Source organism: Triticum dicoccoides, chromosome 5B (assembly GCF_002162155.2).
Source record: "Triticum dicoccoides isolate Atlit2015 ecotype Zavitan chromosome 5B, WEW_v2.0, whole genome shotgun sequence".
Taxonomy (NCBI): domain Eukaryota; kingdom Viridiplantae; phylum Streptophyta; class Magnoliopsida; order Poales; family Poaceae; genus Triticum; species Triticum dicoccoides.
In genome coordinates, this window is record NC_041389.1 from 679,262,334 (window position 1) to 679,267,488 (window position 5,155).

The following is a 5,155-nucleotide window of genomic DNA, read 5'->3' on the forward strand; positions in this document are numbered from 1 at the left end:
GGGGGGGTGTGGAGATTGTGGAACGGACTGAGCACGTGACGGAAAAAGTGAGTTGCTGCTTGGGGCTGGGTTTGTTTGCTTGTTCCGTACCGCATCGCTCTTTTGCCCATCCGTCTGGCTCTGCCTCTGGCTCACTGATCTGATCTGTTGGCATGGCCATCCCCTGCTACCTTTTCCGCACCTGTCCCAAATTACAGCGGACCGCAACCTGCCCGTGCATGCGCTGGTACCGTAGTACCGTTGCCACGCCAGAACCATCCCCACGATCAATCGATGGCCAGCTTCACACGGCGGCGCTGCACGATACAAACATCAGTCCGTCGTGCCGTCGTCCAACATGCGTACATGCATGCACCGCGCACAGCGATACCTGGCCGGCTAGAGGCGACTAGGCCATAGGCTGCCTGGGAGCACGGCGACACAACCAGACCGTGTGCCTTCTTGAACGGTCGACTGCTGCACGATGCTAGTAGTACGAGTAGTCCTACTACTCGTTGGGTGCATGGGCGACAAGATAGACCATGCAACTGAAAAGCCTCACTGGTAGAAAAAGAGGCTTCTGTCCAGCCCCATTAGTCGCGAAACTGTAGGAACCGCGACTAATGAAGTCTTTAGTCGCGGTTCTGCAGACGAACCGCGACCAAAGGCCTGGGCCCAGGGCGCTCGGTGGCCAGCTGGTGCACGTGATGGGCTTTAGTCGCGGTTGGCCAGGCCAACCGCGACTAAAGGTGCCCAAAGGCCTTTAGTTGCGGTTGGCCAGGCCAACCGTGACTAAAGCTCCTCCCCTGTATATACCAGTTCAGCACGCTCACTTAGCCATTTGGTGCCACTTCTCTTCACAAGCTTCACAAGGGGGTGTAGGTTTGCTTTTGGTTCCTCTTATGCACACAAGGTGTTTGATGAAGTTCCCCAAGAGGGTGAAACAAACATGATATGAAGTGTTGGAGCCACACTTGAGGTTCCTCATTTATTTTTTCCTCCTCGATCGCGGTTAGCAACTTGAACCTTTCATGCATGTGTGTCATTGATAAAATATGCATGTGTGTTGTTCATTGTTTAATTTCTATTGTTTATAGGTAGTTAGTTTAACAAATGCATGATGGTTAATTATATATTTTATATTATAATAATGCAGATGAATCGGCAATGGATGTACGGTAACCGACTCTCCCGCGAGTTCACTACGGGTTTGAAAGATTTCCTCGTAGTGGCTAATGCGAACAAGCAGAAGGGTTTTGTTATCTGTCCATGTGTTGAATGTAAGAATCAGAAGGGTTACTCTTCCTCAAGAGAAGTTCACCTGCACCTGCTTCGGCACGGTTTCATGCCAAGCTATAATTGTTGGACCAAGCATGGAGAAAGAGGGGTTATAATGGAAGAAGATGAAGAAGGGGATGATTTCATCGATGAAAGCTATCTTGCTCATTTCGGTGATACTTTCATGGAGGATGCTGAAGGTGAAGGGGAAGGTGAAGGGGAAGGTGAAGGGGAAGGTGAAGGTGAAGAAGAGGCACGTGATGAGACCGTTGATGATCTTGGTCGGACCATTGCTGATGCACGGAGACGCTGCGAAACTGAAAAGGAGAGGGAGAATTTGGATCGCATGTTAGAGGATCACAGAAAGTCGTTGTACCCCGGATGCGATGATGGTCTGAAAAAGCTGGGCTGCACACTGGATTTGCTGAAATGGAAGGCACAAGCAGGTGTAGCTGACTCGGCATTTGAAAACTTGCTGAAAATGTTGAAGAATATGTTTCCAAAGAATAACGAGTTGCCCGCCAGTACGTACGAAGCAAAGAAGGTTGTCTGCCCTCTAGGTTTAGAGGTTCTGAAGATACATGCATGCATCAACGACTGCATCCTCTACCGCGGTGAATACGAGAATTTGAATGAATGTCCGGTATGCACTGCATTGCGTTATAAGATCAGAGGCGATGACCCTGGTGACGATGTTGAGGGCGAGAAACCCAGGAAGAGGGTTCCCGCCAAGGTGATGTGGTATGCTCCTATAATACCACGGTTGAAACGTCTGTTCAGGAACAAAGAGCATGCCAAGTTGTTGCGATGGCACAAAGAGGACCGTAAGTCGGACGGGGAGTTGAGACACACCGCAGATGGAACGCAATGGAGAAAGATCGACAGAGAGTTCAAAGATTTTGCAGCTGACGCAAGGAACATAAGATTTGGTCTAAGTACAGATGGCATGAATCCTTTTGGCGAGCAGAGCTCCAGCCATAGCACCTGGCCCGTGACTCTATGCATCTACAACCTTCCTCCTTGGTTGTGCATGAAGCGGAAGTTCATTATGATGCCAGTGCTCATCCAAGGTCCGAAGCAACCCGGCAACGACATCGATGTGTACCTAAGGCCATTAGTTGATGAACTTCTACAGCTGTGGGGCAGACCTGGTGTCCGTGTGTGGGATGAGCACAAAAAAGAGGAATTTAACCTACGAGCGTTGCTTTTCGTAACCATCAACGATTGGCCTGCTCTTAGTAACCTTTCGGGACTGTCAAATAAGGGATACAATGCATGCACGCACTGCTTACATGAGACTGAAAGTGTACATTTGCCAAATTGTAAGAAGAACGTGTACCTTGGGCATCATCGATTTCTTCCGAAAATTCATCCAGTAAGAAAGAAAGGCAAGCATTACAACGGCAAGGCAGATCACCGGCCGAAGCCTGCGGAACGCACTGGTGCTGAGGTATTTGATATGGTCAAGGATTTGAAAGTCATCTTTGGAAAGGGTCCTGGCGGACAATCAGTTCCGAAGGGAGCTGACGGGCACGCAGCCATGTGGAAGAAGAAATCTATATTCTGGGAGCTAGAATATTGGAAAGTCCTAGAAGTCCGCTCTGCAATCGACGTGATGCACGTTACGAAGAATATTTGCGTGAACCTCCTAAGCTTCTTGGGCGTGTATGGGAAGACAAATGATACAAAGGAAGCACGGCAGGACCAGCAACGTTTGAAAGACCCTGATGACCGGCATCTGGAATGGTTTCAAGGTCGTGCCAGCTACGCTCTGACCAAAGAAGAGAAGGTCATCTTTTTTGAATGCCTAAGCAGTATGAAGGTCCCGTCTGGATTCTCGTCCAATATAAAGGGAATAATAAACATGGCGGAGAAAAAGTTCCAAAATCTGAAGTCTCACGACTGCCACGTGATTATGACGCAATTGCTTCCGATTGCTTTGAGGGGGCTCCTGCCGGAAAATGTTCGAGTAGCCATTGTGAAGCTATGTGCATTCCTCAATGCAATCTCTCAGAAGGTAATCAATCCAGAAGATCTACCACGGTTACAGAACGATGTGATCCAATGTCTTGTCAGTTTCGAGTTGGTGTTCCCGTCATCCTTCTTCAATATTATGACACACCTCTTGGTTCACCTAGTCGAAGAGATTTTCATTCTCGGTCCTGTATTTCTACACAATATGTTCCCCTTCGAGAGGTTCATGGGAGTATTAAAGAAATATGTTCGTAACCGTGCTAGGCCAGAAGGAAGCATCGCCAAGGGCTATGGAAATGAGGAGGTAATTGAGTTTTGTGTTGACTTTGTTCCTGACCTTAAGCCGATTGGTCTTCCTTGATCGCGGCACGAGGGGAGACTAAGTGGAAAAGGCACGATCGGAAGGAAATCAGCGATATGTATGGACGGCCATTCTCTGACTGAAGCACACCACACTGTACTGACCAATTCCAGCTTGGTGGCTCCGTACTTTGAGAAACACAAGAATATTTTACGCTCGGACAACCTGGGGAAGCCTGAATCCTGGATTAGGAAGGCCCACAAGGAGACTTTCGGCAGTTGGTTGAGAAAACATTTAATGAATGACAATGATGTTGTAGATCAGCTGTACATGTTGGCCAAGACACCATCTTCGACTATAACGACTTTCCAAGGGTACGAGATAAATGGGAATACATTTTACACGATCGCCCAAGATAAAAAGAGCACCAACAAAAACAGTGGTGTCCGCTTTGATGCAGCAACCGAGAATGGGCAAAAGGTCACGTATTATGGTTACATAGAGGAGATATGGGAACTTGACTATGGACCCTCCTTTAAGGTCCCTTTGTTCCGGTGCAAATGGTTCAAGCTAACAGGAGGTGGGGTAAAGGTGGACCAGCAATACGGAATGACAATGGTGGATTTCAACAATCTTGGTTACCTTGACGAACCATTCGTCCTAGCGAAAGATGTCACTCAGGTTTTCTATGTGAAGGACATGAGTAGCAAACCGAGGAAACGGAAAGATAAGAAAACGATCAGTACATCATGCGATGATCCAAAGCGCCACATTGTTCTTTCAGGGAAAAGAAACATCGTGGGAGTGGAGGACAAGACAGACATGTCAGAAGATTATAATATGTTTGCTGAAATTCCGCCCTTCAAAGTGAACACCGACCCAAGCATTAAGTTAAATGATGAGGATGCTCCATGGATACGGCACAATCGTAAGCAAGCAGGGACACAAGGGAAGAAATGATGTGTAATAATTTATTGTACCAAACTTTGTTGAATGGATCATGTAATTATATTACCCGTGATGTGTTTGGTGTCCATTTTCGAATGATTCGAGATACCACTGATGATACATGAAATTTGGAGTGATTTAGTCATACTCCTGCCTAGGCGTATAATATGCATACTCGTAGTCTTCATAGCCGCCGCCGTTGTACTGGTAGTCGTCGCCTTCTAAGTTGCCGCCGTCGTCGTCGCTGCTGTCGTCGCTGTCGTCGGGCGGCGCTCGTGGCTCGAACTGAGGGTAGCGCAGGCGGGGGATATCGCCGGCCGTGATGTAGTCCATGACGCTCTACAGAGTCCGGCCGTACCACCATAGCCGACGGCCGGCCTCTGGTATATTATTTTGAATTGAATTAGTTTTATTTTTCTTAATTTTTTTGATATATTATTTGTATTTTTAGAATTTTGAGTTGAATTAGTTTTATTTTTCTGAATTTTTTGATATAATATTTGTGTTTTTAACATATTGAATTGAATTAGTTCTATTTTTCTGAATTTTTTGATATATTATTTGTATTTTTAACATATTGAATTGAATTAGTTTTTTTTCTTAATTTTTCGATATATTATTTGTATTTTTAAGATTTTGAATTGAATTAGTTTTATTTTTCTGAATTTTTTGATA

General features: G+C 46.2%; 1 pseudogene; it reads left to right on the plus strand.

Moving 5' to 3' along the window:
• The first annotated feature begins 1,150 nt into the window (after window positions 1–1,150).
• Window positions 1,151–4,447, plus strand: LOC119313101 (annotated as a pseudogene).
• Window positions 4,448–5,155: the final 708 nt, after the last annotated feature.